A 26854-nucleotide genomic window follows, 5' to 3' on the forward strand; every position below is an offset into this window, starting at 1 on the left:
CTAGTTGCTTTTTACTTTTCCAAGTCACAAGGTTTCCTCCAACAAAGGTGAAGTAGCCTGAAGTCGACCTTTTGTTACCAGCTGACCCTGCCCAATCTGCATCACTGTAACTTTCTATTTTCGAATGGCTATATTTCTTGAAGAGCAACCCTTTTCCTGGAGCAGATTTTAAATACTTTAAAATGCGTTCAATTGCCTCCATATGTGATTCTCGAGGGTCATGCATAAATTGACTCACCACACTTACTGCATAAGCAATATCGAGTCTAGTGTGAGACAAGTAAATCAATTTCCCCACAAGTTTTTGATACCTTGCTTTGTCGGTCAATGCTTCATTCAAGCAATGATACAACTTATGGTTTTGCTCAATAGGAGTAGTTACAGGTTTGCATCCAAGCATTCTTGTTTCTGTTAACAAATCAAGAACATACTTTCGCTAAGATAAGAAAATACCATTCTTTGATCGGGCTACTTCAATACCAAGAAAATACTTTAAATCACCAACCTTCTTCATTTCAAATTCAGAAGCTAAGTGTTTAACAGCAAACATCCATCTACATCCCACAATCTTTTTTCCATCTGGAAGAGGCACCAAGTCCCAAGTCGCATTTTTTTCAAGAGCTGTCATCTCTTCTGCCACAGCTTGGATCCACTTTGTATCTGCTAAAGCTTCCTGTAATTTACTAGGAATAGAGATAGATGATAATTGTAGTACATAAGATGCATATGACTTTGACAACCTATGATAAGAGACATGGTTACCAATGGGATATCTGGTTTTGGCTTTAAGATTAGGTTCATATCTGGTGGGAGGTATACCACGGTTAGAGCGAGGTGGAAGATGATAGTTATGTATTTCAATATTAACATCATCAATAATAGGTGGAGTAGAATTAGTGGATACCTCAATTGATGGTGCTTTCAAAGAAGATTGGTGTGGTTGATGTGGTGACTCGAGAGAAATTGTACTATCAATGAGAGGATCTTCTTGCAATTCTAACTCAACATTCCCATCATCTAATGCAGTATCTCCTGTAGTATCTCCTTCATTTTTCTATCCAACATTTAATGGAAAAAATGCATGCATTGTACTATCATGATCAATCACTTCTTCACAATTCTCCCCCTGAAGTGATGAATTTGTAGTTGGTGTATAAAAAAGCTCATTTTCATGGGAGACAAAATCCATAGAAACATAAAGTTTCTTAGAAGAAGGATCATAACATTTGTATCCCTTTTGATAACTTCTATATCCCACAAAAATACATTTTACTGCACGTGATTCAAGCTTATTTCTTTGATGTGGATGTAAGTGAACAAAGACAACACAACCAAAAATTTTAGGAGGCAAATGAACAACTGGTGGAAGAGTGCAATGATCAAATAGCACATCTAATAGCTGTCGAGACTCAAGAATGCTGGAAGGAGTTCGATTGATCACATACACTGCAAACCTCAATGCTTCACCCCAAAGGTAAGAGGGAACATTGCCTCCTATTTAGAGAGATCGAGTGACCCCCAAGAGTTGTCTATTCTTCCTTTCAGCGACACGATTTTGTTGCGGTGAGTAGGGACAAGTTGTTTGATGAATCATTCCAACCGAGTTCATAAACTCTGTCAACTCTTTCTTGAGGTATTCCCATCCATTATCAGACCTAAGAACTTTTACCAAATTGGGTGAAAATCATTTGATGAAAGAGACGAATAATGGAACTTACATCACTCTTCGTTTTCATTAGATAAACCCAAGTCATTCGAGTGCAATCATCCACAAAAGTTACATACCATCTCATTCCATTAAGAGTGGAACTAGGTGCTGGTCCCCAAACATCTGAACGTACTAATGCAAAAGGAACAATTTCTTTATTTTCACTTAAATGAAAAATAGCACAATGGCTTTTTGCAAGAACACAAGTTTGACAAACAAAATCTGAAACATTAAATCCAATAAACAAAGAAGGAAATAATCGTTTCAAATAGAAAAAAGACGGATGCCCCAAACGTCTATGCCATAACCAAATTTGTTCCTTTTTCTTATCCATTGAATCATCTTACACCAAATTAGCTTGTCCTTTTCTGGAATGTTGAAATCCATCTTCCAGATAGTACAATTCGCCACTTTCTCTACCACATCCAATCTACCCCTTGATTTGAAGGTCCTGAAGAACACAGTGAGTAGGAAAAAATATACAAGCCAAATTATGAGATTTGGTCAATTTTTGGACACAAATGAGGTTGCAATTTAGTGATGGCACAAATAGTACATCTTTTATGGTTAAAGAAGGGGATAATGAAACTGTACCAGTACCAACAATAGGAGAAGAAACTCCATTAGCATTAGTAACAGCATTCAAAGAACATTTAGAAGACAATTGATTTAATTTGTATCTATCACAAGTCATATGATCTGTTGCACCTGAGTCAATTATCTAGAGGTGGCAATCTAGGTCATGACACGGTGACACAACTCGAAAACGATACGGAATAAATGGGTTTGGGTTTATCATAAATGGTTTTGGGTCATAATTAGGTCAACCCGTTTAACAAGATTATTAATCGTGTCATTTTGGAATTGACCCATTTAACTCGAAATTAACCCGTTATGACCCATTTATTAAATGTATTAATTTCAATCCGACACAATTATATACCTATTACAACCCATTTATATTTAATTTTAAATTATAATTTTATCTATAATATAATATTTAATAACTAAAACATATTATAAATTAAAAACTTTATAAAATCAATTTTCTATTATTAATTTTTTAAAGACAAAAAAAATAAATCTTTAATAAAACAAAAATAAATAGGTTAATTTTCTGGTTAATAGGTTAATTTTCAGATTAACGGACCAATTTCAGGTTAACAGGTTAATAGGTCAACACGACCTGTTAAAGTAATCATGTTAAACGGGTCGTGTCGTATTGACCTGTTTATAAACAGGTTAGGTTAGTGTTTTAGGTTCTGACATGATTAATAAATGGGTCGTGTTCGGGTTAGGCATTTTTGACATAATTATTAAACGGGTTGACACAAACACTACCCATGAACACGAATTGCCAGGTCTACAATTATCCAATCACTATTACTAGTAAGAGATGTACGAGACTGAGCAGCAAATCCAGAAGTTGTGGCTACATTGACTTTCAGATTGGTGTCCTCCTCTTTGGCAGTAGAAAAAAACTAAGATGCCTTTTTGCTTTTCGGATGCCAATCTGGATATCCATGCAGTCGAAAACATGTATCCATTATGTGACCTGTGCCACTACAATGAATACATTTTCAATCTTTCTTTAGGGTAGATGTCTTCTTGGTGGCCAGTGCAACACCCTCAGTTGTACTTCCAAGCATGGCTTCCTGTCGATTAGCTTCTGCACAAACTACAGCATAGACACTCTATATATTTGGGAGTGGTATAGTAGCAAGTATACGACCTCTAACCCCATCTAAATGTGAATCCAGCCCAGCCAAAAAAACATACACACGTTGGGCATTAACCTTTGCAGTGTATTTTGTGATATCACTTGTACACTCCATAGTACAATCATCAATATCAACAAGCTGTTGCCATATTTTTTGCAATTTTCCAAAGTAAAAAATAATAGATTCTCCATTCCGGCGGATAGACATTATTTCACAATAAAGTTGATACGCCTTTGAAGCACCTTGATCAACGGAATATGTCCGTTTTACAGCATCTCAAATTTCCATTACTATGCCCAATCGAAGAAACAAAGATCTGATATCCTTTGTCATCGCATCGAGAAGCCATGATTTGACAAGACAATTTTCATCTTGCCATGTTTCATATTCTTCTGAATGCTCATCTTTAGGTGCAGCTTTTGTACCTAAAATAAAACCCCAACATTTTCTTCCATGGATCTTATTTTGACTGTTCAGGGACCACTCAACATAATTTGTTCCATCAAGACGTTCTGGAGTAATCAAAGAATTGTCTTGTACATGGAAACCAATAGCAGGACTATCATTCTTCTTGTGAGAATTATCATTACTACTATTAGGGTCTGACATAGCGATGATGATACAAAGAAAATTTTAAGAAAAGAGTAAATAGAAAAAATTGTGTTTCCAGGATCAAGTTGCAATTCCAAACAAAAGAGATTGAACCAGGATCTGATACCATGCTAATTAACACAATTATGAAAGAATTTCTATTATATAATATGACTGAAGTTTTACAGTGTATATACGAAAATACAAATGCATCTACAAGGAAACAAATAAACAAAATATCCTACGATTCCTATGATTAAGGAATAGATCTTATCATATCCTAAATTTAAGATATGATAATATCTCTTTCCACAATTAACTCCTATAATTCCTCACATTATTATAATAAACATAAATAAATAAATATATATATATATATATATATATATTTTTTTGGGGTAAAAATATTTAAAGATTTTACAATAAGGATATACGCGAAAGCGGAGCGGAGATTCGCAATGCAACGTGCATGAGTGGGCGTGTTTGTTTCACCGGATTGGACAGGATTGTGTCCCAATCCAGTGTTTGGTAGAAGCAAATGAAGAAGTGGATAACTTAACCGCTACGGTAGAATAATCCCCTAGAGGAGGATTAAGCTGACCGGTCCCTCCCCCTGGGTCAAGTTTCTATCCGAAGCTCACCGAAGGCTCTTGCTGGTGTCTCTCCCATGCCTCTGCCCAAATCAAGCTCGTGGGTAGTGTTCTTTTTCTTGAATTCGTGAGTTTACCTTCTTCTTCTTCCTTTTCTCATTGTCCATCTGCTTCTTCTTCTTCATTTTTTAGTTTATTTCTCTTTTAGGGCTTAGATATTCCTCTTCTTCGATCTGGCATAGAAAAAGCTTTTTCTTCTTCTTCTTTTTCATCTACATTCTTCTTCTTCTTCTTCGTTTTTCATTTATTTCCTTCCTGTCATATTCCTCTTCTTCGTTCTTCTTCTTCTTCGATCTAGCAATTTGTTTATTTTTTGCGATTTTATTTTCGATTTGGTAGTACAAATTTGTAGAAACAAATTTCTTCTTCTTCTCCGTTCTTCTTCTTCTCCGTTCTTCTTCTCCTTCGATCTAGCATTGTTTTTTTTTTCTGCCATTTTATTTCTTCTTCTTCTTCGATCTGGTGGTACATATTTGTAGAAAAAAATTTCTTCTTCTTCGTTCTTCTTTTTCGTCATTCTTCTTCTCCTTCGATCTGGCATTGCTTTTTTTTTTCCTGCAATTTTATTTCTTCTTCCATCTGGTATTACATATTTGTAGAAAAAAAGTTCTGCTTCTTCGTCCTTCTTCTTCTTTCGTTCTTCTTCATCTTCGTTCTTCTATAACTTATGCATTGTAGAAGAATTTTTATGTGGGTCATCTATATCTTGACTGAAATTTATTTATTTATTTTTTTGGTTGGGATCTTTTACAGTTAGTGAAAATTTGGCTTTTGTTCATATTGAGGAAGAAGGCTGAACAACGGTGAGAAGGTAAGAGAATCTTCATTTACTTTGGCTAAATGGTTTCAATTGAAATTTGTGGCTGTCAATTTCTTTTTTCGCATACCTGGTAGTAAGAATTAATGTTTTCTGTTTTTATTTTTGGGTTTTGTTCGAATTCTTTGTTCTGAAAGTATGGTTTTCTTGGTTGTGTTGTTGCACTGGTGATGTTATGATGTTTTCTTGTACCTCCAAAAGACACCAATTTTGAAAAATCAATTTCACTTGTGATCTCTCTATTTCTCTCTGCGCCGAGTGATGTTATTTAATACATGAAGCTGATATTCCGGTTTTGAAAAACCAATTTCACTCATGATTTCTCTATATTGCTTGCAGGGTTGGGGTAATTTAGATTTTCGGATGAAAATTTATTTATCAAAGTAGAGGAGAACTGCATCGAGAACACAAACGATAAACATGTCTTTGACATTTATGTCGTGTAATTAACATTCAAAATATATTGGAAGAGTAACTCGGTGATTTTCACTTTTTTCTGGTATCACAGGTCCTTGGTCTATTCTGAGCAAAAAATAAGTTGTGGGAGAAACAATTTAGTTACTGAATGTGGAGTATTAAGAATATCTACTTTGTTCCTTTTTCTAGGGATATAGTCTCTGTTTTAAGTATATGTACATCAAAGATCCAAAAAAAAAAAAAAAAACAACAAAAGTGTAGACCATTCTTGAAATACAATTACTTTGTTAGCTCTGTTTTCTTATGAATATTTGTACAATGCTTGTAAAGCTTTGTCTATATAGGATTTGAGAGTTGGGAGACACTTTTTTTGCTATATAGGAACAAAGTATAACCAACACTAATTGATTATTGAACTTGTAAACAATCTTGACCATCCGATGCTTAATGGACGAGTAGATTGGTTTCCCTCTAGCATACATATCTTGTTTTTCATATTGGTCTTGTGCTTTGGCGTGGTAGGCGTTGGGCCTTTAGGCTGGCTTACTTACTGGGTTTGACTCTAGGGCACGTGATGTGATACATGCCCCATCTCATTAGTTTCATTAGCATCATGAATCATGATTCATCATCATGGAAAATCAGCCCCTTCTCCCTAACAATCTAAAACCTAAACAAATAAAAAGAGGCAACCAAGTTCAATTCTTGTTGATATGTGTACTTCATACCTCTGCTGCTTTTTACTTGCATTTTCAATTAAGGAAAACAAATTTACATGTTATTGCTAGGGGTTATCGATGATTTAAATTTCCTTGGTTTTTTGGTTTACATATTTTGTCAAATGCAATCAAAATTCATCATCTGAAATGAAAAATAAATAAGTAATACAAATGAATGAAGAAACATTTCACCATGTGAATATTAGGTCAAACCAAATATACTCACATTTTTGGCATCTCATCACTTAGACCACCATGTCCGAGACAGCCCAAACAAAGCAAACCCAATATAAAGTTTTATCATTCTCCCTCTAACATGTAATTGGGTGGTTTTATAAATTATATAACACTTGGCATTGAATTGGGGATTTTTTTTTTTAAGCCAAAAATAAATAAAAAAGTATTAGTTGTTTGATTAATGTTCATCTGCCATGTTGATTAATGTAATATATTTATTTGAATATTTAGTTGTAATCGGGATTATTAATTTTACTATAATTATTAGAAGTCTTACTAATTTTCATTCACGAAATATTTTTGTACATTATAATTTTTTTGTACATTAAAATATTATGTTTGTTTTTGTTTTTGTTTTTTCTTTCTTTCTTTTTTTTTTGGTAGTGAATATGGATCGAAGAAAATTAGCTGCATTGTTGATGCTTCCAAATGATAAGGCATTAGAATATTTTTGTACATGCTTTATAGTTGTCGGGTTTATGTCCATATGTAGCAATGTGAGTGAGAAATGATAGAGGTGTTAGGAATCGAATAAAATAGGATTGCAGAGATGTGTTCGTCTTTTGTAACTAGTTTGTTGGACAATGATGTTAATTGTATTAGTCAACTTAGGATGGATAGGAGAACATTTGGTATTTTATGTTAGTTATTTCGCCAGGATGGATATGTTAAAAGAGATGGTATTGTTACATTGGAAGAGCAAGTGTGCATATTTTTGCATATAATTGCTCATCATACAAAGAACCGTACAATTATCACTAGATTCAATAGATCGGGGGAAACAGTTACTAGATATTTCAATTCAGTGTTGAATGAAGTGTTACGTTTACATGGGACTTTGTTGAGGCATCTTGAACCTGTGTCAGATAATTGTTCGGATGATAGATGGAAAATATTTAAGATATGTTGATCGATTAGTTTGGTTACTCTATTTAATTCATAGATATATGTGGCAATATCTGATGTAACTAACTTTGTTTGTGACATAGAATTGTTTGGGAGCATTAGATGGAACTTGTATTAGGACTAATGTACCCGAAATCGATAAGCCGAAATATTAAACCAGGAAATGTGAGATAGCCACAAATATCTTAGGTGTATGTAACCCAAATATGGAATTCATATTTGTATTACCTGGTTGGGAAGGTTCCGTTTTAGACTCAAGAGTACTTCGAAATGTATTAAGTAGGCCAAATGGATTAAAAGTACCTACCGGTAAGATCAATCCTAAAAGTTTATATTGTAGTGGACTAACATTATGTTATCTAATAAGAGCCATTTTTCTGTGTTAGGTTGTTATTATTTAGTAGATGCTGGTTACACTAATGGTGAATTATTTCTTGCACCATATAGGGGAACAAGATATCACCTTTCTGAATGGAGAGATGGTTGTGCACCTACAAATTATGAAGAGTACTTCAATATGAAGTATGCATCTGCTAGAAATATCATAGAAAGATGTTTTGGGGTTCTAAAAATGTGATGGGCAATTTTAAAAAGTCCATCGTTCTATCCAATTTCAACCCAAATTAAGATAATTACTGCATGTTGTTTGATACATAATCTTATTAGGAGAGAAATGACACTTAATCTTGGAGAAGCTGAGTTTGATATGAGGAACGATGCTGACATAAATGGGAAGGAAGATATTATAGGATCAATTGGTTCTTCGGATCAATGGACTAATTGGAGAAATGAGTTAGCTAGGCATATGTTTGATGAGTGGAGAAGTCGTCATGGTCAATAGTTGATTGTTATAATTTATATAATCTTGTAACTGTTTAATTTTATGGTGTTTGTTACATCTTTTGTATGAAGACTAAATTATATTAAATATAACATATGAGATTTTTGTTACCTGTTATTAAATTCATATTTGTTATGGTATTATTGGAATCATGGAATTTTTACATAAATAGTAATGGAAGCTGGAGGTAGCAGCAACGATAATAGGGATGATAACTCTAGGCGTACATGGACTCAAAGTGAGGAAGAAGCTTTGCTGATTATCTTAGATGAAACTATAGCTAGTGGGCAACGTTGTGATACAGGGTCATTTAAGCCTGGCACACTTACTATGATTGAGAGGCAACTATCTGAGATGTGTCCTAATTCGAGACTGCGAGCAAATCCACATATTGAGTCGAAGATGAGAAAGTGAAAGAAGCAATATGGTATAATATATGACATGCTAAACAAAAGTGGATTTGGATGGAATGACTCTCTTAAATATGTGGAGGTTAATAGTGAAGAAGTTTGGCAAGCATATGTGCAGGTTTTGAATATTATTTGAAAATATATGTTAATTTCAATTTTAGTTTGTTATCTAGCATTTTTTTTTCTTAGCTAAACGTTGGCTTTTTGTATTTCAGAGTGCCCCAAGTGCAAAAGGTTGGAGAGGTAAACCTTTTCTTATTTATGAGAAGCTTGCTAATATTTTTTGGAAGGATCGGGCAACCGGACATGGAGCACAAACTCCAATTGATATGATAAATGAAATAAATCTGGACTCTGCAAATGAACCAGTTGATGATGTCGATTCTCCAATGTCTATGAATCGAGGAGGTAGTGAATCATCTACACAAGTCCAAGCAAGAGGTAAACGAAAATCTAGATTGAAGGACGATGACACTGTAGCCAGGTTAGGCAATGCAGCAGAGAAATTATTTGATAAATTGGCTGCAAAGTTGGAAAAATCTGAGGCTTATTATCCACAATATTTAGCTATGGAGCTTGACAGGTTAGGATTTGAGGCTAGTGACAACCTTAAAATTTCTAAGGCAATGAGATCGGATCCATCGAATATAGAGGTTTTTAAGGTTATTAAAATGGATGTGGGGAAGATTGCATTTCTTGTGACTTTTTGAATAACTAATTTAGTAAAGTAGTGGACTACATATTTCTGTTTATGTATGGGAGGATGATAACTATGAACAATTAGGTTTGAAACTTATGAACTTATTGTATAGTAGTGGATGTTTGTTTTTAAATTTGCATGTAAGGGTAATTTTATGATTATGTGTTATATTTTAAAATATTCATATGTGCGTGATTGAGTTGATTTATTGTTTTTTTAATTGTATTATTATATTATATTATAATGTATTCTTATATACAGGAATAGTAAGTGGCAAAGAGAAGAGTTTATGTTGTGTTTAAAGGTAAAGAACCAATAATATATAATTCTTGGCCTGAATGTCATCAACAAGTGCAAGGATTTAGAGATAATTTATATCAAGCATATAATACAACCCAAGAAGCTGAAATTGCATATGTTGAGTATGTAAAACAACTGATGCGGAATCGTAATGATGCAAATCTAATACAAAATACCACCGCACACACACATGCTCAATTGAACAATGAATGGCGTCATGGTTTTATAGTATGTTATTTATTTGGATTGCTATCAATGAGTGTATTTACTTATTTGTTTTATAAGTAGATTATCCTTGTAAAATCCAATATATTTATATTTATGTAGTACTTGTTATTTGAATTGCTAAATGTGAAATCTATATACATATATGTATAAATTGGAGATGGATATTCTTATATTATCAACCAGTTTTTAATTACATATAGTATTAATTATTTCTTTATTTGTGAATAATTGTTATTTATGATTTACCATACTAAAATTTTATTTTAATTGGTTTTGGAAACAATATATTAATATAATTTATGGGTTGAAAAAAATATTCAATTGTCTTATGCATACCATTAAAATATATTTACTTTTAATTAATTGTTATTTATGGCATATTATATTTTAAGTTAATTTTAAGCTATTTCTAAAGTTATATATTAATATAATTTGTGGGTGTACACAATAAATTTTGCATATTTTGCATGTATATATAAATATATAAATGTACAACCTTAATTAGATGTAATAATTTTTTTTTTCATATAAATTTAATTTTTAGAAGTTTTTATTTTTTTAAATTAAAAATATAATTACAAAATAATCCTATCCAGTCCGATTCTGTACCAAATATAATACAATTTATCCATCATTCAATCCAAAATTATACCAAATATAACATTGTACTAATTATTCTACCTCATCCTGTCTAATCCAAATCTGTCCATTGTACCAAATGCACCTTTAGTTTCCTTTTTTGCTTTGGACAGCTGGAGTCCTTAAAAATTTTGGAAATTTCAAATTATTGGAAAGTAACTATAACGGTAAAGCTTCAACGGTAAACTGATAAGCTTCAAGCCTACGCAAAGCACATTCATATACTGACCGGCCAAACCTGAAACTCCTCCATTCTCAACTCCTCTCTCTCTCTCTCTCTCTCTCTCTCTCTCTCTCTCTCTTTCCCTTTCTACATCTTCTTACGTCGCCGATTCCGATAAGCCGGTGGAAGAGAAAGGCGCAGTTTACCAGCGGGCCATGCCGATGCCGGAAATAGGAAGTTCGTGTTGGAAGGTTATATTAATTTTGATCTTTTTAAATGTACTATTTGTCTTAATTTTCTCTTTGCAATTTTATTTCTAATTTTTTTTTTTTTTTTGGGACGAATCGTGTGCTTAAATCTGTTTTAAGTTTTTGTATTTCAACTCGTCTGATCATATGTACCAGGATAATTCCTTACAAGCAGTATGCTCAAACAACAAAATTGATCCAAGACTTATACGCATCTTGTTGTAATAAATGATAACTGCATAACCGTTTTATGCTTGCTCTATGTAAATTTATTTATTTATTTATTTATTTATTTATTTATTTTTATCTCTTGCTTGATATTCTTTCCTGTGATCTTTTTGTTTTCATCTGTATTTAATTTCAGTAAAGTAAAATCAAATGATTTGTTGGGATTCTGAAATATTTTTGCTTGGTGTGTTAATGCTCTGGCTATCGTCCTCTGTTGTTTTTGTAATCGTATTACCTTTGAGAAAATCTATAAGAGTATAATAGAGATTTTATAACTTTACTGATATATGTTAAATTTGGGCTGTATTTTATAGAATTTTTTTTTATTTTTTTATTTTTTTATTTCCTGATGTACCACAACCATGGCTTCCTTCCATGGAATTTACGCACAAAAAGGAGATAAAAAACAAACTTTTTGAAGACATATTCTCTGCTAGTTTAGTGCCTTATGCGCTTCGTCACGTGCTAACTTTCAGTATATGTATAAATTTACATCTATTTGCTTTTCTGTGTCACTACTCATTGCAGAACAAAGTTGTGGTTACAGAGACTGATGCTTGATCCAATTGAACACAATCTAAGGTATGCTACTTTTGATATATGCATATGAGTAGGTGTAAGAATATTATTCTACCTGTGTTTGTGTACTTATTTTGGGTATAGTTGCTGGGTCCGAGGTTCCCTTTTAAAATTTTTCTAAATGATGATCAAATCTTGAGTCCGAGGTTCCCTTTTAAAATTTTTCTAAATGATGGTCAAATCTTATGTTCTTAATCATTCTTCCTCTTCTTTGAAAATTTTTTGTAACACTCCTTCCCTCCCACTCCCTAAAATATGGCTCTTATCAATGGTGGTTTTACTTAGTCGCTGTTTTACTTAGTTTGATGGATGGTACAACTCCACATGCCTGTTTCTGATACAATTCCATGTTGGTAAAGTTTCCCTCTTTGAAATCTTTTCTATGGTCCGAAAATGTCATAAAAGTTGTAGCACTTGCTTGTGCATGGTTATACTAAACACTTGTAGCCTTTTACCGTGTCCCCGAGGAACTTTGCCAATATGCTGTATTAGAAAGAAAAAGGCAATCCTATTCTATTTTGGTAAAGTTTCCCTCTTTGAAATTTTGATGGATGGTACAAGTCCACATGCCTGTTTCTGATACAATTCCATGTTGGTAAAGTTTCCCTCTTTGAAATCTTTAATTTCACTAAAGTAAAATAAAATGATTTGTTGGGATTCTGAAATACTTTTGCTTGGTGTGTTAATGCTCTGGCTACCGTCCTATGGTGTTCTTGTAATCGTATGACCTTTGAGAAAATCTATAATACAGCTTTTATAACTTTACTGATATATGCTCAATTTGGGCTGTATTTTATAGATTTTTTTTTTTTTCTTTCTGATGTACCACAGCCATGGCTTCCTTCCATGGAATTTACGCACAAAAAGGAGATAAAAAGCAAACTTTTTGAAGACATATTCTCTGCTAGTTAAATGCCTTATGTGCTTCGTCACGTGCTAACATTCAGTATATGTATAAGTTTACATCTATTTGCTTTTCCGTGTGACTCATTGCAGAACAATGTTATGGTTACAGAGACTGATGCTAGATCCAATTGAACACAATCTAAGATAAGGTATGCTACTTTTTACATGTACATATGAGTAGGTGTAAGAATATTGTTCTACCTGTGTTTATGTACTTATTTTGGATATAGTTGCTGGGTCCGAGGTTCCCTTTTAAACTTTTTCTAAATGATGATCAAATCTTATGTTCTTAATGTTATTCTTCCTCTTCTTTGAGATTTTTTTGTAACACTCCTTCCCTCCCACTCCATGAAATATGGTTCTTATCAATTGTTTTTTTTCTTAGTTGCTGTTGTACTTAGTTTGAGGGATGGTACAAGTCTACATGCCTGTTTCTGATACAATTACATGTTGGTAAAGTTTCCCTCTTTGAAATCTTTTTCGATGGTCCAAAAATGTGATAAAAGTTGTTGCACTTGCTTGTGCATGGTTATACTAAACATTTGTAGCCTTTTACCATGTCTCTGAGGAAATTTTCCAATAAGCTGTATGAGAAAGGAAAAGGCAATCCTATTCTATTTGGGTAAAGTTTCCCTCTTTGAAATTTTTTCTATGGACCAAGAATGTGATAAAAGTTTTACACTTTCTTGTGCACGATTACCACGGCTCTGAGGAACTTCGGCAATAAGCTGTATGAGAAAGAAAAAGGTAATCCTATTCTATGTTGGTAAAGTTTCCCTCTTTTAAATGTTTTCTATGGCCCAAGAATGTGATAAAAGTTGTTACTTGGTTGCTATACTTAGTTTGATGGATGGTACAATTCCATATGCCTGTTAATGATTGATTAAAATACAATTCCATGTTGGAAAAGTTTCCCTCAAAATCTTTTCTATGGCCAACAACAATTCCATGTTGTTGCACTTGCTTGTGCACGGTTATACTAAACATTTGTAGCCTTTTACCGTGGCTGTGAGGAACTTTGGCAATAAGCTGTATGAGAAAGAAAAAGCCAATCCTATTCTATGTTGGTACAGTTTCCCTCTTTGAAATCTTTTATATGGCCCAAGAATGTGTTAAAAGTTGTTGCACTTGCTTGTGCACGGTATACTAAACAATTTGGCAATAATCTGTATGAGAAAGAAAACAGCAATCCTATTCTATGCATTATAAGCATGGAACCATTAAGTCGACTTTTTACAAATCCTAGTCAAATAATATTACATTGACCAGCGTCAAAATCAGTAGAGATGGCAAGTTGTTTTGACTCCTTTGCAATTAATGAGTATCAGGATTGGATTCTTCAAATGTATGACCGACATGATGAAGAAATTGATTATGTAGAAGATCACCTTCCTGCAAACAAAATTTCTTCTGATGGCATGTACAGAAAGGATTAACAACAATTTTTTGCTTACCAATTTCCTTTTTTTTTTTTTTTTTTTTTTTTTTTGGGGGGGGGTCATTTGCGGTGATTTTGATGCAAATTTCATTTGATTTCTATTCTCACCCTCCATTTTCTTACCTTTATGGCCACTAAACTTAGTAAAATGGAAAATCTTGTTTTGAGTTGAACTCTGTAATACTTTTTAATAGATAATGCTTTTGGTTTTTGTTGTGAATATCTGTCTTTATGTTGTCCTTATTCAAATTGGCTTGTGAGTTCTGTAGGAAAATGTGAAGAAGAGATCTCCGAGTGCAGTATTTGTGATAAACAGGCCTGCTTTGCTATCCTCTGCATTGGATGGTGGACCAAAATTTAGAGGCGCCTATGCCATTTCAAAGGCTAAAGTTATAGTATGATCCTCAGTTTCAGCTTATGTTGTAGGTTTTCTGTATGAAACTGATGATCTCCAAGTGCCAAAACAAATTACGTCCCGTACTCAGCATTATGCTAATGAAGTTGATAATGGCGATTCTCATTTTCCTCCAAACAATTATAAAAAGTAGGCTACATAAACCTTTGTACCCATTCCGGTTGTTAGTATCACTTATCATTATTACCTAATTTTCTAGAAGTTGTACTTACGGCATATGGTCTCTAGTGACCCCACCACCCCTAAAGAGTAAAAGAATAATGAAGTCAATAGATATCTAAGTGAAGGTATGTTTCCCTTCCTAGGCCTTCATTTTCTTCTCCTACAATGGGTGCTAGGTTAAATGATATTTGCAGCACACGTGATTCTCAAGCCCACCACATTATATTATTATTGTTATCTCAGTGTTGCTTTTTGTTTCTATTTTATTGGCCCATTATTGGTTCTACCAGCCCATCTCAAGCTCTCAACATGCGGAATAATAACTTTTTTATTATCTTGATGTTGCCTTGAAATATTCTCTCAGAACTCCTTCTGGTGAGTTTTACATTTTATTTCTTTTTGTTTGTCAAATCAATTTTCAGTATCTATTTATTTTGCTTTATCTTGTGCATATGCACATTCAAAGAATAACAATACACATTTATGGTGAAAGGTAGAATTTGACTCTTCTAGTGGCATGCATGTGTGTTTCATTCTTATATAAAGAGAACTCTATCCTTATATAAATGCCCAGTTAAAATATCAATCTGTCCCTCTATTTCTAGAAAGGAAGTTTTTTATCTTCTAGTGTTTATTTTCATTGAAATTTCTCTTTTAAGAATAGTTTAGCTGTTTTATGTGGTTACACAGCACCTTTTTGGCATTTTTAGATAAGCAGAACCTATTGCATCTATGCATTGAGGAAGGTATGAGTTGTCCCTCCATGTTAGTCTATGGACTGATAAAATATTTCCAAGTAGTTTTAAACTGCCCTGTCAATGCATGCTCTAATTTTTCTCAAGACAAAGGATTCCAAGAAAGTATATATATTACATCTCGAGAGCATTGAAATTATGAATATGAGTAGACTGTTGCATCATTATGCTTGCTGTCAAATTTTAATATAATTATTTTTATGAATAAAACTTTTGTTTGCCTCTGTGTTAGCTGATTAAGATGCCATGTAATCTTACTAGTTATGTTGGCTGATGTAGTTTTCTGTGAATGGAAAATCTTACTGGTTATGTTGGTTGATGAAGTTTTCTTTTGTAATTCTGCTTCCAATATACTCGACAGGTCAAAATTCTTTTGAATTGGAAAATCTACAGTTTATGTGAATTTTAAACAAGTTATACTTGACAGGTCAAAATTTTTTAACCTATAATTAATTTGGACATATTTCAACTTCAGTGCACGCTGAAGGAGATAATATTTTCCTTACATGCAGGTCTGGCTTTATGAAATTAGTTGCTTATGTCATGCTAGCTTGTACTCTTAAATGTTGTAACTTCATGTATGTACAATTTTATGTTAATTTTTCCATGGCAAATCATTTGGTATACCTTGATTCTTGGTAAAATTTTAAAAAAGAACTTTGACAAAGATTTTATGCAGGACATTGAACTTGAATAGCGTTATTATATTACTGGTCTATGTTGTTGCTTTATGTGCTTTCCAATCTGCTTTGCGCTATCATTTGTGGGGTTGGACATCTTGTGGCACTTGGGTTATGTGAAGGTTTTTCCACATTTGGTAGGATTATTCTAAAAAATTTATATAATGCCTAAGGCAACTTCTTGAATACCATATTATAATAGAAGATTTTCTAGTTGAGTATTGGTAGACTTTTTTATGTATTTTTTTTTTATTTTTTTTTAATGATGCTTTTCTAGTATCTGCTAAAATAAGTTAAACCCAGGATCATTTGTTAGTTTTGTTGATGAATAATTTGAGTTTCTGTCTATTAATTGTGGGAATCATTGCATGTATTTGATTAAAAATAAGCTTTAATAAGTTGGTCTACTGAGGTTATTACATCTGTATACCAGGAAGTATTATTAGCTACTGCATAAAAATTCAATGCAGCATTGCAATACATATTCAGGCATATCACATATTAAGGCATATGCATATCACATTTGCCTTTTTGTAAAAAGATACTTTATGTTCTATTTCTTTCTTCCACCCAACTGCATATTTATCTGTATTGTCTTCTCTACCTTTTGAGAAATAGCTTTTTACATTCATTCACAGGAATGTTTCGGTCCTCTTTTTTGGTGGAATAAATTTTTCCATGTATGATATTGTTGTCAAAATGACTTTCTATTATCCTATTTTTTATCTTGTAATGAATTGATTTATTAAGTTCTACTAGAGATTTTTTTTTTTTTTTTTGGGCCAAGTATGAATGGTGCTCTTATTTTTGGTGGTATTTTGCTTTGTTAATGACAAAACTATGTTTCTATCATAATGTTCTTTTATATCTCATGATGTGTGCAATGTGATGAAGCGTCTAACTCAAAGACATTGACAACGATAGAGTTTCAAGTTTATTATAATCAAATTGCTATTTAATGTTTTCTTAATATGTTTGACACTTTCTTGGAGAGATGTTCTCTGACAGTAAGATGCTTTGTGATAGGGGTTCGGTTCATATTAACTTAAATATATATACAAGTGTAGATCTGTTTTGTTTTCTATGTCAGTGCTAATTACAGAACAAGGTTGTGGTTACAGAGACTGATGCTGGAATCACTGTAACCCAATCTAAGGTAAGCAATGCAATTGTTTATATGTGCATATGAGTCGGTGAAAAGTGTATTATCCTATCTATAGTTCTAGTTTCGCTTCTGATATTTTTAATGACGATCATACCTCATGTTCTTAATGTTATTCTTCCTCTTCTTTGAAAATATTTTGTAACACTCCCCCTCCCGTTCTCTAAATTTAGTTCTTACCCATCAAGGTTTTACATAGTCATTGCACTTAGTTTGATTGATTGTACAATCCCACATGCCTGAATATGATTGATACACAATTGCATTAGTCGCTTTAATATAATCTGTAAAGCATGAATATTTCCATGTTTAAAATCTTTTCTATGGATCAAGAATGTGATAAAAGTTGATACACTTTGGGTCATCTCAGTGATCATTGAACCATGGAGAATATTTGTAGCCTTTTCTGCCACTCTGAGAAACTTTGGCAATAATCTGTATTGAAAGAAAAAGGTAAAACCCTATCTTATTTCATTATAAGCATGGAACTACTTTATAGAGTTTTGAAATCGAGCTTTTACTTTTCTTAATCAAGTAATAAAAAATTTGTTGGACCAATATGATGGCAAGTTTTTGACTTTTTTGCAATTAGAAAGAGAGTATCAGGATTGGATTCTTCACATGCATGATCAGTATGAAGAAGAAACTGATCATGGAAAAGATCAACCTGTTCTTGCTGTCAGCCCGACAAACAAAATGACAATTTGCATTTCATATGATTGTGTCTATAAAGTGATCAGCAGTACTATTTTCTGAATCGATAGATCCTTTTGTTTTGTTCTTCCAATTCATTCTTGTCCTTTCTTTTCAAATCTATGGCTTTCATTCTGACCCTATTTCTATCTTGTGTTAGCTAATCTTATAATTGACTATAATTGCAGTTACAAAAGTGCACAAGATTCAAAACAGGAAGGCTGTAACCTGGAAATCTTGGCAAAAAAATCAAGCTGCTTCTGATGGGAGCATGTGCTAGGGTTCATAAAATTAATATCTATATGGTGGACTGTTTTTTTTATTCCTAACAATCTTTGAAGATAAATGTGGCTAAAATGATATATTTTAGTTGATTGCTAAGTTTCTATAAATCCCTTGCATGTTTAGTTGTTTCTTGATAATCTTTATTAGCATAAAGCATCTAGGATTGTATAGTATCCTGTTATATCTTTGTCATGTTGAGATTTTATACTTGGATAGTGACTAAATAAGTAAATGGCATGCTTAACAAAATTTTTGCTCTTTTTCTTCTTCTATGGAACCTTATCTACTGAAGACACCAAGTGGGTTATCCAACGTAGTGGAAGCAATGAAACAAATAGAAAGCATAGGTAACTCCTCTGCTGCTTTTGTTCTCTGTCATCTTCGTAGAGAAGTTCCAGTCCAAGAGCCACATAGTCATTTCATAGGAGGTATAGTTTGGCTTGTGGATCTACTTGGTAGAGTTCATTCCACTGAACTTAGCAAGTACAATTCCTGTGCACTACCATTGGAGCAGGGAAAAGCAAAGAGAGAATGGGTGTTTGAACACTATTACAAATTCCTAAAAGTTGAATTCCCAATTAAAGTACCAATAAGAGTAGAGAAAAGAAAGAAAGGAGAGAGAAGAAAGGAAACAAGAGAGAGTATATCAGTGTGGGAGTTTCCTAAACCATTTATAACTGAGGAAAAAAAAAAAAATTATGAAAACAACGAAAACAGAGGTAATATCCTATTTCCGGCAGGAAAAGAACAGCATCTTTTTTTGTTTGAGCTGACCCTTGAAGGGATGGTAAAATATGTCATTATAGTATGAGTGCTTATGTTACTGGCATAGGGAGGTCAAACACATCAGCAGTCTTTTCCTTGGGTAGCTTGTCTTCTATATCTTATGATGTGTTGTGGACACACTTTGTAAGAGTTTTTTGTGTAGATGCTAAGGTTTGTTGTATATGCTAAGATAAACTATCTATGATGAACTTGCAATAGATATCTAGTTTTTTTTCTCTTTACGTTGCTTCTTCTATTTATATTTTAAAAACAGAAATCCCCTATGGTTTCATTTTAATGTCATTCCAGATTATATTCAATGCTTGGCATTGGACTGCATTTTCATGTGTAATCAATTTCTCTTTCCTTTTACAGGTAGTTGTATGCAAAATCCTATAGATATGTTTGTATTCTGCAGAAGCAAGTCAAATATCTCCTGTGTCTACAAACCAACTCTGTGACTGTGACTGGTAACCTGTAGCCTCATTTTTTTCCTTTTAAGATCATGTTTATTTTCACACAGGTTTCCATCGTGACTTCCATTATTTTGCCTATATTTATGGTATTTGGTGGCCTAATACTCTTTTAACAGTGAGGACAAAAAACAAAGGAAATTATCTTTTACTTTTAGTGTTCTGTGTTCTTAAAGTTTATATTTAGTAGAACTGATAAAATTTGAATATCTTTCAGTTGTTTTATTTCCTTAAACTTCAACAATAACTTTTTCTGTTTCTTCCAAGACCATGAACACAAGACAGTTATTTATCAGAAAATGTGTTTGGAAAGAACTTGCTTTTATTTTCTTACTCTGCTGAAAATTGAATCGCAGTCCCTTTCCCTCAAAGAATGGATGAACAAACCCAATGCTTCATCAAGAATAAACCTGAACCATAAGGCCAAACATGAGGAAAAGTAAAAAGTTCTTTGTAATGTTCTTGTTACTATTCTTCAATACTTTGGCCTCTTTCCTTTGTAATGTTCTTTTTACTGTTCTTCAATACTTTGGTCTCTTCTTTGTTTTAGAATGTCTTCTTCTTCTTCAATATTTCCTTGGTATATGTTCTTTTCTCAATTCTGATTATCTTTTTATATCAGTAAATTGGAATAATATGCATGTATTTAACAAAATTATTAACTGTTCCATTGTTTTTAGAGAGTGAAGCGGTTGAGACATAAAGTACAGAGATAAGCATTCGTTTTAGATTACTTTCCACCGAATATTATAACTACCTTCAAGCATAAGATTTGGTTATTTGGCACTTTTAAAAAGATGATTAGTTGAATTTTTACTGTCCAAAATGTTGTCACCTATTGCCTATTTAATTTTTCCAAAATGTTAAAAGTCCTTTTGAAGAATTATAGGAAAAGCCTTGTAATTTGCACGCATAAACTCCTAGAAAGCCTGAAGGTTTTTATAATATATAATGATTTGTTTTTTAATATTTGTCTGTGATGTATCTTTTAATAAATATTTGTGCAAATTATTAGGTCACTAAGAAAATCTGCCAATACAGATATTATAATATAATTCTAAAAACTTTAAAAAATTAAATTTTGAAAACTTTTTTTTATAATTTAATTTATCTTTAATAATATTTTTTTCAAAAAAATTATTATTTCTCTTAGTAAATTCCCCCCCCCCCCCCCTCTTTCTTGTTTTTTTTGTTATTATTTGCTGTTTTTGTTGCTGCATGTTTTTTCATTGGTTTCATGATTTCAAAGGGGCTCTGATCTTATTGTTTCCTACTGTTCTGTATGATTTTAATGCATAATGAGTTCTTATGTCGATTATTATGTTTGATTTATTTTATAAAAAAAAAAAAATTATGTGCATCTAGTTTAAATAAATAAGTGCTTTTGTCATTTCAAGATTTCTCACGTCCAAAACAATTGAATTGATTGTGAAAAGAAATATAGCATTTGAAACAGAAACACAATAACTAATATAATGTCTTGAAACAGATTAGAAATTATTAGGAAGTTGCAAGTTTCTCAGCTTCCTGATGAGCCTTAATTAAAATAAAGGACTTAAGATCTAGTTGAAACAAAGAAAAGCCAGTACTCCTACTTTTATATAGCTCGATTCCATAAGAGCTTTAAAATTATTGAATCTTTATCTTTCTTACTTACTAGTATAATTCATCAAAAGTTAATTAAAGATCAATAATCACGCACTTTAGTTTGTCCCACCATGCATTCAAATGTGTGCAAAATAGCTTAGACAAAAAATAAAATAATAACTAGTTTCTGTTTACAACATCATTAAAGTAAAAGAAGGAGAAGCATCCAACCTCTTTCTTTTTTTGGTCAGCAACCAACTTTGATTTGATTCCCATTTTCAGCTAGGAGCTTTCATATCATATTTACCTTGGGTGACAAGCCTGCATTAATTGCTAAATGTCTAAACTAGAGATATAAATTAATTGGCCAGTTCAATCCAGGTGCAGTACTTTTTGAGCATTGCTGAACCTCTGGTATCTGCAATCCTAAAGCAGCTAGTTTCCATCACTCGTCAATTGATTGAAGAAGAGGTGAAGCTGATCAATATGTTGCTAAAGATGTTGCAAAGCTCACAAGCAATCTTCAAGCATTCAGGCTGTTCTTGAGTTTGCAGCAAAGAAAGATTGGTTAGAGAAGCTCAAAGAAGTATCCTTTGACATGGATGACATGTTAGATGAGTGAGGCATTTCTATTCTCAAATCAAAATTTGTTCAGGAAGGAGGAGGAGGAGATCATGATCAAAACAAAGCTCTCTATACCATTACCAATAATAAGAAGGTTTGTTTTTCTGTGCCCTGTTCTTGTTTTTAACTGCAAATGAGAAAAATAGATACTCTGTTAACCTTGTAGAGGCCATAGTGCACAAGTACCTGGACGATCAAAAACTACCTCCTTTGTTGATGTACCCAAAATACAAACAAGCTGCTCAGTGAGGGGTCATGGGAAGGGAGGGCTAGGAATCATTCCCATTGTAGGAATGGGAGGAGTAGGTAAACTACTCTCGCCCAACTTGTATATAATGATGATCAAAATCATGGCTTTTGGGTATGTGTCTCTGTTCCTTTTGTCCAGATCAATATTGCTAGAGCAATCATTGAAGCTTTAGATTATAAAGTTGAACTTTCTATTGAATTGGAAACTTGTTTACAACGTGTTCGTCAATATGCTGAAGGAAAGAAGTTCCTTCTTGTCTTAGACATTGTATGGAGACGATGACCAAAAGTGGGAACAATTGAAGCAGCCACTCACATATGGTGGTGTAGGAAGTAATATTTTAGTCACTACATGAAAGGAAGAAGTTGCAATTATGATCAGAGCAACCGACTCTCAAGGTTGCTATTTAAGTGTTGTCTGAAGATGATTGTTGGTTGATATTTAAGCAACTAGCATTTTTGGAGAATGAGGAAGAGCTTGAACACCTAGAGCAAATTGGCAGAAAGATCGTAAGGAAGTGCAAAAGCTTGACCCTTGTTTCAAAGATTTTAGGAAATCTCATGTGCTTTAAGAAAACCATAAGGCAATGGGAAGATATGGGAAATTAGATATGCTAATAGCAGAACTGTCACACCCTTCTTGTTGAGTTATTATGATTTGTCTTCTTGTCTTAGACTATGTACGGACAGACAATGACCAAAATTGGAAACAATTTGAAGCAGCCTCGCACATATGGTGGTGTAGGAAGTAAAATTTTAGTCACTACATGAAAGGAAGAAGTTGCAATCATGATGAGAGCAACCAACTAGCAAGGTTTCTATTCAAGTGTTGTCTGAAGATGATTGTTGGTTGACATTTAAGCAACTAGCATTTTTGGAGAATGAGGGAAAGCTTGAACCACCTAGAGGACCATAGGGAAGTGCAAAGGCCTCCTCTTGTTTCAAAGATTTTAGGAAATCTCATGTGAAATCTCATGTGCTTTTAAAAAAACCATAAGCCAATGGGAAGATATGGATTAACAAAATTTTCACACTCTTCTTGTCGAGTTGTCATGATTTGTCTTCTTTACAAAGACGTTTCTCATACTGTTCCATATTTCCAAAAAGGCTATTATTTAATTAAGAGAGACGACTTAATTCAAATGTGGATGTCCAAAGGTTTCTGAAGCCAGTAGGAACCTTGAAAAAGAAAGTCAAAATTGTTTTGAAAATCTAGTAATGCGGTCTTTCTTTCAAGAATTGGAAAAGACTGATGGAGGTAAAACAGAATGTTCTAGCATGATAGTCGAGGGGTTGAAGAGAAAATGGTTCTAGATGATGGCAAAGCTCGTCCTCGCACATTTGTATTGCCTTCAAAGGCCACGTTTCCTACCGCATCATTGCACAATGAAGAGAATCTGCAGTCACTTTTCATCTTTGGTGGAGACACAAATACTACAAATACCTTGAGTACTCTTGATTATATTTTAAGCCAATAAGAGATTATGGAGCAAGATATTGGGAAGTTGAAGCATTTGGGATATCTTGTTTTGTCTACCAATTATGACTTGAAAGAATTACCTGAAAGTCTTGTCATTTATGTAATTTGTGAACATCTTATTAGACTGCCTGAAGGGATAGGAAAACTAATTAATTTGAGACATTTTCTTGTTGAAGGATGCGATTTACTTGAAGGGTTCCCAAGAGAAGAGTAAGTAGTCTCGGACATTAGACTGTTTGCTTGTGCCTGAGGTAAATAAGGTTGCATATTTCAACATGGGAGATCTGGAGAAGCTAAAAAACCTTGTACTTGAAGGGTCTCTTTGTGTAAATAGGTATGGAAACTTGGAAAAAGTGCAAAAGCTAAAACTCATGAACAGGAAGAATATTGGTATTTTAAAGCTGCATTCTGGACAGATTAAGGAGCAACGGACAATCAAAACTGATGTTCTAATGTTGGAAGCTTTGCAACCAAATTAAAACCTGAAATCTTTAGAGGTTTGCAATTTTATGGGAACCACCTTGTCACCCACATGGATTGCATCGTTAACTAATCTTGGAAGTCTTTCCCTGGAGTGTTGCATTACTGTGAGACGTTAGAAATGCCGTTGGGGAAATTTCCACTTCTTGAGTCAGTGTGCATAAAATATATGCAACGTGTGACAAGGCTGAGTTTATGGGAATATCTAATACAGATACACAAGGTGCAAGCAGCGGTAGCAGCAGCACAGGGCTCAGAACAATATTTCCTTCCCAAAATTGCAACAACTTCTTTTTATCGGATGGATCATTTGTGAGAATTGACAGGCACTGCAAGAAATTTAACAACCATGCCTTGTCTCCATTCCTTAGAAATCGTGGATTGCCTTGGACTTGAAGAACTGCCAGATTTCATTCAAAGAATACCTCTGCAGAAGCTGATCATCAGGGAGTGTGGATTTCTCTCACATGCTCGCCAAAGGAGGGGAACTCAGTGGTTCAAGATTTCTCACGTACCAAACATTCGAATTGATTCCAAGGGTGTGAAAAGCCGGCATTCCGATTCAGAGGAAATGTTTTTCAACCGTGAAGTAAATTGTGCCCGGACATGAGCTTATCTAATGGAAATTACGCTGATAAAGTTTTCAACTCTCGTTTCTATGGATCTGAAAGGTAAAATATATATATATCTCCTCCCTCCAAAATTTGGTTTTACAGGTTTTCAACTTTTGACACTACCATGATTCCAGTTACATTCTATTACAACAAAATTAGAATGAAACACTTAGCACTTGCTTCATCTTGTTTTCAGCATGTACCTGAATACAGGAGGATGAAGAATTATTTTTATTATATGACTTATGTGGGGTATGCAATTATGAATTGAAACTCGTATTTATTATGAACAATTAATATATTGTTTTGACTTTATTAGGTGCATGTCAGAATCAAGAAAGAAACTCTGTTGAAATTATTTCTGGTAGAAGAGCCTCAGTTGCGTTTTCTAAAAGTCAACACCACATCTCACGTAGCTATAGATAACGCTAATGAGTAAATACTACGCATTTTTGTTGTACTGCTGCTATTCAGGTCAAAGGGAAAGATGGCGTTTCCACCCAAAATAAAGAGCATCATGAGGCGCAGTAAGTCTTTTAGCTCATCTATGTCGAATCTTTATCCTTACTGTATGTTCTCCGAATTTCATCCCATCCCTTCTTTTTCTCGACAGAACATATTTGCAAACTTTTAGACAGCTTCTTATTTGCATGCCTACTTGAAAATTAAGTCACAAGATCAATCAAAACATTTAAGTATGATTTTTGTTTGACCAAAATTACGCGGAGCATTAGTACTCAATCAAAACTCAAATAATTCTCCAACACTTGTGAAATCCTCCGATAAACAATTCCTGGCGGTGTAAAACATACATAAAAAGTGTTTTTAAACCATTAATTTATATATGAAAAAAGTCCATCCGTCTCCAAATATTAAAATGTTGCGCACTCCATATCCGGAAATTCCCTTTAAGGCCGGCATTTCTCAAAACAAGAAAACTCATATCTGCAAAAGTTTGCTAAATATGAATGTCATTTTGGATTATCATTATCATTTTCATTGCCAAAAGTTAAATTTTGGCATTCCAGCTTCTTTTTGCAATGGTACTGAATTTTGCATGCAGCATAATGACATAACATAAACCAATTGTAAAAGTTAAAACAATTACAGGAATACATGATGATTCCAATTCATACTGCTTCAGGAACTAACAGATGCAGGGTGACATCAAAAGACATTGTGACGGTGGTTTTCTCGAGTGTTTATTTAATCTCGCACGGTAAAGTAAATCATGAAATTCAAATTGGCATGCACTTAAAAAATGTCTAAACTTCCATGTACTTAGAACTGTCAAAAAGTACAAATTTTCAGGTTTGTTATTGTTCTGTGATTTCTTTTGCCGAAATAACATATTGAAGTACCGAAAATTTGGAAACAGAGGACTTTGACTACAGAAAATAACAAGGCTACATGGATTGTACGTATTCCAACTTCGGGGGATTACAGATAATCAATTTGTTTGCTAGCAAGTCATGTGATTTCTTTTGGTGAAAATAACATAAAGGACTATTTTATTTTATGAGCTTAAAGCATTATCTAGAATCGTCATCGAGGGAACTATTCCTACATATTTTATTTTGGTCCCTTAAATTTGTTAATTTTACCCACTACCTGCTCTCTGTAGTTTTGTTTTTTTATGTTCGCTGAAATCTCTGAATGGAGTTTTAGCCCATGAAGTAATGGCTTTCAATTCAGCCCAATCGTGACAACATATTTTGTTAGACTTGCTCTTTTTACATAATTGATTTCCAGTTCCTCCTCAACATTTCAAAGAAAATAATTATAAAAATGAATATTGAAATAGCACAACAATTATATATATATATATATATATATATAGATATCATTTTTCAGAGGAGTTGTCGAGGGGTATATGCTTTAATTAATATTTGGAACCTTTTTGGTAACTACATACGGAAATTAAAGGTTCTGTGTATGATATATTATGGTTCTTAAGTAATGTGATATGTGTGATATATGTCAT

General features: G+C 33.3%; 1 long non-coding RNA gene across 37 annotated transcripts; it reads left to right on the forward strand.

Annotated features, from left to right (window-relative positions):
* Positions 1 to 11079: 11079 nt before the first annotated feature.
* LOC107406209 (uncharacterized) lies at positions 11080 to 26586 on the forward strand. 37 transcript variants are annotated; one of them, XR_009640320.1, is made up of 7 exons: positions 11080 to 11298; positions 12052 to 12105; positions 13099 to 13755; positions 14716 to 18073; positions 18217 to 18341; positions 18502 to 24927; positions 25190 to 25521. It is a non-coding gene; the product is annotated as an uncharacterized LOC107406209 (long non-coding RNA). The 37 variants fall into 37 exon arrangements; XR_009640316.1 differs by having other exon boundaries at positions 14716 to 17614; positions 17991 to 18073; positions 18217 to 24927; XR_009640328.1 differs by lacking the exon at positions 18217 to 18341 and having other exon boundaries at positions 14716 to 17614; positions 17991 to 18073.
* The last annotated feature ends 268 nt before the right edge of the window (positions 26587 to 26854 follow it).

This window comes from Ziziphus jujuba, chromosome 1 (genome assembly GCF_031755915.1).
Source record: "Ziziphus jujuba cultivar Dongzao chromosome 1, ASM3175591v1".
NCBI lineage: Eukaryota > Viridiplantae > Streptophyta > Magnoliopsida > Rosales > Rhamnaceae > Ziziphus > Ziziphus jujuba.